The sequence below is a fragment of the Triticum aestivum genome, chromosome 2D (genome assembly GCF_018294505.1).
Source record: "Triticum aestivum cultivar Chinese Spring chromosome 2D, IWGSC CS RefSeq v2.1, whole genome shotgun sequence".
Classification (NCBI taxonomy): domain Eukaryota; kingdom Viridiplantae; phylum Streptophyta; class Magnoliopsida; order Poales; family Poaceae; genus Triticum; species Triticum aestivum.
Window position 1 is genome coordinate 32,816,589 of NC_057799.1, and position 8,786 is coordinate 32,825,374.

The window sequence follows — 8,786 nt, forward strand, 5'->3', positions numbered from 1 at the left end:
TTTAAAGCCATTTGTTGGAATCTGGGCCCGCCATTGCTTTTTCATAGTTCGAAGGTTCACCGTTGTCTAACAACATGATTTCCAGGACAGGGTTGCCATACCACTCTGTTGTGGAACGTGTCCTCGTGGACCTACGAAGTTCAGTAGTAACTTGATCCGAAGTACCTTGATCATCATCATCAGCTTCCTCTCTAGTCAGTGCAGGCACCACAGGAACATCTTCCTGAGCTGCGCTACTTTCCGGTTCAAGAGGTAGTACTTCATCAAGTTCCACTTTCCTCCCACTTACTTCTTTCGAGAGAAACTCTTTCTCCAGAAAGGACCCGTTCTTGGCAACAAAGATCTTGCCTTCGGATCTGAGGTAGAAGGTATACCCAATGGTTTCCTTAGGGTATCCTATGAAGACGCATTTTTCCGACTTGGGTTCGAGCTTTTCAGGTTGAAATTTCTTGACATAAGCATCGCATCCCCAAACTTTTAGAAACGACAGCTTAGGTTTCTTCCCAAACCATAATTCATACGGTGTCATCTCAACGGATTTCGACGGAGCCCTATTTAAAGTGAATGCGGTAGTCTCTAAAGCATAGCCCCAAAATGAGAGCGGTAGATCGGTAAGAGACATCATAAATCGCACCATATCCAATAGAGTGCGATTACGACGTTCGGACACACCATTTCGCTGAGGTGTTCTAGGCGGCGTGAGTTGTGAAACTATTCCACATTTACTTAAGTGTGTGCCAAATTCGTGACTCAAATATTCCCCTCCACGATCTGATCGTAAGAATTTTATTTTCCTGTCACGTTGATTCTCAACCTCACTCTGAAATTCCTTGAACTTTTCAAAGGTCTCAGACTTGTGTTTCATTAGGTAGACATACCCATATCTACTCAAGTCATCGGTGAGAGTGAGAACATAACGATAGCCTCCGCGAGCCTCAACACTCATTGGACCGCACACATCAGTATGTATGATTTCTAATAAGTTGGTTGCTCGCTCCATTGTTCCGGAGAACGGAGTCTTGGTCATTTTGCCCGTGAGGCATGGTTCGCATGTGTCAAATGATTCATAATCGAGAGACTCTAAAAGTCCATCAGCATGGAGCTTCTTCATGCGCTTGACACCAATGTGACCAAGGCGGCAGTGCCACAAGTATGTGGGACTATCGTTATCAACTTTACATCTTTTGGTATTCACACTATGAATATGTGTAACATCACGTTCGAGATTCATTAAGAATAAACCATTGACCAGCGGGGCATGACCATAAAACATATCTCTCATATAAATAGAACAATCATTATTCTCGGATTTAAATGAGTAGCCATCTTGCATTAAACGAGATCCAGATACAATGTTCATGCTCAAAGCTGGCACTAAATAACAATTATTGAGGTTTAAAACTAATCCCGTAGGTAAATGTAGAGGTAGCGTGCCGACGGCGATCACATCGACCTTGGAACCATTCCCGACGCGCATCGTCACCTCGTCCTTTGCCAGTCTCCGTTTATTCCGCAGCTCCTGCTTTGAGTTACAAATATGAGCAACCGCACCGGTATCAAATACCCAGGAGCTACTACGAGTGCTGGTAAGGTACACATCAATAACATGTATATCACATATACCTTTGGTGTTGCCGGCCTTCTTGTCCGCTAAGTACTTGGGGCAGTTCCGCTTCCAGTGACCACTTCCCTTGCAATAAAAGCACTCTGTCTCAGGCTTGGGTCCATTCTTTGGCTTCTTCCCGGCAACTGGCTTACCGGGCGCGGCAACTCCCTTGCCGTCCTTCTTGAAGTTCTTCTTACCCTTGCCTTTCTTGAACTTAGTGGTTTTATTCACCATCAACACTTGATGTTCCTTTTTGATCTCCACCCCCGCTGATTTCAGCATTGAATATACCTCAAGAATGGTCTTTTCCATCCCCTGCATATTGAAGTTCATCACAAAGCTCTTGTAGCTCGGTGGAAGCGACTGAAGGATTCTGTCAATGACCGCATCATCCGGGAGATTAACTCCCAGCTGAGTCAAGCGGTTGTGTAACCCAGACATTTTGAGTATGTGCTCACTGACAGAACTATTTTCCTCCATCTTACAACTGAAGAACTTGTCGGAGACTTCATATCTCTCGACCCGGGCATGAGCTTGGAAAACCATTTTCAGCTCTTCGAACATCTCATATGCTCCGTGTTGCTCAAAACGCTTTTGGAGCCCTGGTTCTAAGCTGTAAAGCATGCCGCACTGAATGAGGGAGTAATCATCAGCACGCTGCTGCCAAGCGTTCATAACGTCTTGGTTCTCTGGGATGGGTGCGTCACCTAGCGGTGCTTCTAGGACATAATCTTTCTTGGCAGCTATGAGGATGATCCTCAGGTTCCGGACCCAGTCCGTATAGTTGCTGCCATCATCTTTCAGCTTGGTTTTCTCTAGGAACGCGTTGAAGTTGAGGGCAACGTGGGCCATTTGATCTACAAGACATATTGTAAAGATTTTAGACTAAGTTCATGACAATTAAGTTCATCTAATCAAATTATTCAATGAACTCCCACTCAGATAGACATCCCTCTAGTCGTCTAAGTGAAACATGATCCGAGTCAACTAGGCCGTGTCCGATCATCACGTGAGACGGACTAGTCAACATCGGTGAACATCTTCATGTTGATCGTATCTTCTATACGACTCATGCTCGACCTTTCGGTCTTCCGTGTTCCGAGGCCATGTCTGTACATGCTAGGTTCGTCAAGTCAACCTAAGTGTATTGCGTGTGTAAATCTGGCTTACACCCGTTGTATTCGAACGTTAGAATCTATCACACCCGATCATCACGTGGTGCTTCGAAACAACGAACCTTCGCAACGGTGCACAGTTAGGGGGAACACTTTCTTGAAATTATTGCGAGGGATCATATTATTTAAGCTACCGTCGTTCTAAGCAAATAAGATGTAAAACATGATAAACATCACATGCAATCAAATAGTGACATGATATGGCCAATATCATTTTGCTCCTTTTGATCTCCATCTTCGGGGCGCCATGATCATCTTCGTCACCGGCATGACACCATGATCTCCATCATCATGATCTCCATCATCGTGTCTTCATGAAGTTGTCACGCCAACGATTACTTCTACTTCTATGGCTAACGTGTTTAGCAATAAAGTAAAGTAATTTACATGGCGTTATTCAATGACACGCAGGTCATACAAAAAATAAAGACAACTCCTATGGCTCCTGCCGGTTGTCATACTCATCGACATGCAAGTCGTGATTCCTATTACAAGAACATGATCAATCTCATACATCACATATATCATTCATCACATCCTTTTGGCCATATCACATCACACGACATATGCTGCAAAAACAAGTTAGACGTCCTCTAATTGTTGTTGCAAGTTTTTACGTGGCTGCTATAGGTTTCTTAGCAAGAACGTTTCTTACCTACGCCAAAACCACAACGTGATATGACAATTTCTATTTACCCTTCATAAGGACCCTTTTCATCGAATCCGATCCGACTAAAGTGGGAGAGACAGACACCCGCTAGCCACCTTATGCAACTAGTGCATGTCAGTCGGTGGAACCTGTCTCACGTAAGCGTACGTGTAAGGTCGGTCCGGGCCGCTTCATCCCACGATGCCGCTGAAACAAGATAAGACTAGTAGTGGCAAGAAAATTGACAACATCTACGCCCACAACAAGTTTGTGTTCTACTCGTGCATAAAAACTACGCATAGAGCTAGCTCATGATGCCACTGTTGGGGATCGTAGCAGAAATTAAAATTTTTCTACGCATCACCAAGATCAATCTATGGAGTCATCTAGCAACGAGAGAGAGGAGTGCATCTACATACCCTTGTAGATCGCGAGCGGAAGCGTTCAAGTGAACGGGGTTGATGGAGTCGTACTCGTCGTGATCCAAATCACCGATGACCGAGCGCCGAACGGACGGCACCTCTGCGTTCAACACACGTACGGTTGGGGAAGACGTCTCCTCCTTCTTGATCCAGCAAGGGGGAAGGAGAGGTTGATGGAGATCCAGCAGCACGACGGCGTGGTGGTGGAAGTAGCGGGATTCCAACAGGGCTTCGCCAAGCGCTGCGGGAGGAGGGAGATGTGTCACGAGAGGGAGAGGGAGGCGCCAGGGGTTGGGTGCTGCTGCCCTCCCTCCCCCTCTTTATATAGGGCCCCTGGGAGGGGGGGGGGGGGCGCCGGCCCTAGGAGATGCAATCTCCAAGGGGGGGCGACGGCCAAGGGGGTGGCTTGCCCCCCAAGCCAAGTGGGGCGCCCCCCACCCCTAGGGTTTCCAACCCTAGGCGCAGGGGGAGGCCCAAGGGGGGCGCACCAGCCCACCAGGGGCTGGTTCCCCTCCCACTTTAGCCCATGGGGCCCTCCGGGATAGGTGGCCCCACCCGATGGACCCCCGGGACCCTTCCGGTTGTCCCGGTACAATACCGGTGACCCCCGAAACTTTCCCGGTCGCCGAAACTGGACTTCCTATATATAATTCTTCACCTTCGGACCATTCCGGAACTCCTCGTGACGTCCGGGATCTCATCCAGGACTCCGAACAACTTTCGGATTTCCGCATACTAATATCTCTACAACCCTAGCGTCACCGAACCTTAAGTGTGTAGACCCTACGGGTTCGGGAGACATGCAGACATGACCGAGACGACTCTCCGGTCAATAACTAACAGCGGGATCTGGATACCCATGTGGGCTCCCACATGTTCCACTATGATCTCATCGGATGAACCACGATGTCGAGGATTCAATCAATCCCGTATTCAATTCCCTTTGTCAATCGGTACGTTACTTGCCCGAGATTCGATCGTCGGTGTCCCAATACCTTGTTCAATCTCGTTACCGGCAAGTCACTTTACTCGTACCGTAATGCATGATCCCGTGACCAAACACTTGGTCACATTGAGCTCATTATGATGATGCATTACCGAGTGGGCCCAGAGATACCTCTCCGTCATACGGAGTGACAAATCCCAGTCTCGATTCGTGCCAACCCAACAGACACTTTCGGAGACACCCGTAGTGCACCTTTATAGCCACCCAGTTACGTTGTGACGTTTGGCACACCCAAAGCACTCCTATGGTATCCGGGAGTTGCACAATCTCATGGTCTAAGGAAATGATACTTGACATTTGGAAAAGCTCTAGCAAACGAACTACACGATCTTGTGCTATGGTTAGGATTGGGTCTTGTCCATCTCATCATTCTCCTAATGATGTGATCCCGTTATCAATGACATTCAATGTCCATAGTCAGGAAACCATGACTATCTGTTGATCAACGAGCTAGTCAACTAGAGGCTCACTAGGGACATGTTGTGGTCTATGTATTCACACATGTATTACGATTTCCGGATAACACAATTATAGCATGAACAATAGACAATTATCATGAACAAGGAAATATAATAATAACCATTTTATTATTGCCTCTAGGGCATATTTCCAATAGCGCCTTGGTGGGCTACATCTGAAAAAGAGCTTTTTTCACTTCCTCTGCACTATACGGAGCATTGAGAGACTCGTTCATTTCCGTAGTAACTTTGGTAGGTACTGTGTCCAAGACTTGGTCCATCTCATGGACCCCCTCTGACGTATACAAGTCTCTATAAAACATGTTGGTCATATTTTCCATCCCCACCACATTATCATTCGTCTGGCCATTCGGTTTTTGGAGTGCTCTAATTTGGTTCTTTCTTCTTCTGCGGCTCGCTCGGAGGTGAAAAAAATAAGTGTTCTTGTCGCCGTGCATAAGCCATTCGAGGCGGGCTCGCTGGCGCCACAAGATTTCCTCCCTGCGATATAATTCAGTTAGTCTCTCAATTAATTTAATCTCAATATGTGTAGGACCGAATCGGTTTGGGGATTCCCGCAGCTCCTGTAGCTCTCTTTTCAGGCGCTGAATGTCTTGCTGTACATTCCCAAAGTGGGTCCTCTCCCATGTGGACAAATCTGTTGACAGCGACCGGAGCCTATCATTGAGAGCGCCGACTGAATCTCCTGCGCCATTGGCCCATGCATTTTGGACAGCAGGTTTGAGCGTGGGATCTCGTTCCCATGCAACTTCGTATTTAAATGCTCGCGGGACCCGCCTGCATGCCTCGCCATGCATGAAGTTCATGTAAATTGGGACGTGGTCGCTGGTAGCTGCTGTCTTGTGCTCGAGCGTAGCCGATGGAAACGCCATAGTCCATGCCGGGTTTGCCACTTCCCGGTCTAGGCGCACCCGTGTGTAAGTACCTCCTGTTACTTTTTTCTCAAAGGTCCATCCTGTGCCCGTATAACCTATATCCATGAGTCCACATGTATCAAGCGCGTCCCTAAATGCATCCATCTGCGCTTGGCTCCTGTTACCCACTCCATCATGTTCATGGGCATGTAACATTTCATTAAAATCTCCAACGACGAGCCATGGTGTATCGTTAGCACCCACAATTCCGCGGAGCATGTCCCACGTCTTGTATCTTTCGCTAACTTGTGCTTCTCCATAGACAAAGGTGACCCTTGTTTTTATATCCATCATTTCATCAATTATAACGTCAATGTGGTACCGAGAATAATCGACAATCTCAAGCTTTATTTCTTCATTCCAAAAAATGCCTAAGCCGCCGCTTCTGCCAGAGCTAGAAACAGCAAAGCTCTTATTATAACCTAAAGAACCAACCAAAATCTCGACTCTAGAACCCTCTATTTGAGTTTCCAAAATACAAAGTACAGAGGGGGCAAACTGCTTCGTTAGGTCACGAAGCTCTCGAACTGTCATGGGTTTGCCAGCCCCGCGACAGTTCCAGCAGAGGAGACTCATTGCACTAGGCGCGACCCCACTTGGGGGCCCGCCAAACGCGCATCAGGGTTTTTGTTTGCTGCCGTGTTCTTTCCATTGTTTTCTCATTTGTTGTCGAGCTTGGTTTGTTCCTTTTCTGCTCCTGTTTTTAGGATGGGCTAGCAGGGACCTCAATTGGTCCCGGAAGTAACAACAGATTGCTTGCCCCGGTCCCCAGTGCCGAAGATTCCATCCCGGCTCCCCTCTTTCTATTCCTTTCTGCCTCCTGCATTGCGACATCTCTGTCCTCCTGCTCTCTGTCAACTTCAGAAAGATCGTCCGAGGTGCTATGCTCTGCGGGTCCCCGCGCACGACCGCGACCCCTTCCCGATCGGCCTCTGCCCCGTCCTCCTCGTGATCCATTGCCTTCATATGAGCTGCGACCTTCTCCTGGCCCATTGCCTGGACTTTTGAACCAAGTAGCTTTTAGGTCCTTAAAGACTAGGACTTTAGGGGGATGGACTCCATCGCCACACTCCTTGAACAGATGCCCCAAGTACCCGCAGACTGCACACCAATCCGGAAGACGCTCATATTTCACCCTAAAGATCACCCTCTGGACTGCATCTTTCTTCTTGATTACCAGCGACACGGCGTTCTTAAGAGGTTTTGTAACATCAATCCTCAGTCGAACCCGTGCAAAATTACCCTCGAAGTCATGTGATTTTGGCTCAGCAAAGATAAACTCCCCAACTGTGGCGGAAAGAGCCTTGATCTTGGGAAAGAAACCATCTGGGAGATCATGGATCTGCATCCATATATCAATCTTATTCAGCTCAATTATTGACGGCTTGGTGAAACCATCATACTGCGCAATGACCACGGCCTTCCCTTTGAAAGTCCATGGACCTTCCTCCATAACACGCTCCCAGTCGCCGAGGCAGCCGAACTGCATCGTATACAGGTTATCCTCGAGGGGACGGATCTTTACCTCCTTTGCCAAGTCCCATACAATCCTCATGTTTCTGAAGAACAAATATTGGCTGTAGGGTTTTTCTATGTGAACCCTAGCAATTGCCATCCACCGGGTCGATTCCACCGGTAATTCCTCGTCCTCAACCACAACATCTTGGAGATCATCCTCTTTCAGCCCTAGTTCCTCCATTATCGCCTCGAGGTCGGAGACCACCTGTCCCGACCCCGATGCGATATCCTCCATGTTCTCTTGCCCGAGAAGTTGATCCGCGGGCGGTAAGAAACCCTAAGACGAACCCCTCCCTCCGTCCGCTGGAGGAGCCCCTCGGACCCCTGCTGACACCGGCGGGAAGGAGAGGCCAGGGGATGAAAATCTCTACGGGGAGAGCTAGATCGCCGCCGCCCGAGAGGAGAGGACGAAACCCTAACGAGAGGGGAAAAGGTCTGAGGTGCTGTACTGAGGTCGGCTCGTTTAGTGGAGTGCCAGAGGCGAGACTACTGTAGGCCTCGCAATAGGGGAGAAATAGCCTAAAGGCCCATCTCTGGAAAGGTGCTACTGATTGGGCCAGCCCAATTAGGGCTTTCACCTCTCTTCGTCCATTGTGTCCATGGTCTAATTTTAGTGGGTTTATTATTTCCATTTTTTTTGTAATTTTATATTATTTATTAAATTTTCCAGTATTCTTCTGTTTTCCTTACAGTTTGCTTTTTTCCATTTTTATTTCCTTGATTTTAAGTAAACTTTGACGAAGTGATCATGAGATTTTTAAAAATGTTCATGAGTTTTAAAAATATATTCATGACTTATAAAATGTTTGGGAATTTAAAAGATATTCATGAAAATTTAGAAAATGTTCACATGTTTTCACTAATGTCCATGAATAAAAAAAATATTCATGAGTTATGAAACAATGTTCATGCATTTTAAAAAATATTTACAATATCATGAAGCACGATGTCATGGCGTATATCGACAAGCTCTACATTGATGATAGCGGATGCTCTAGCAGAACTATGTAATTTGCT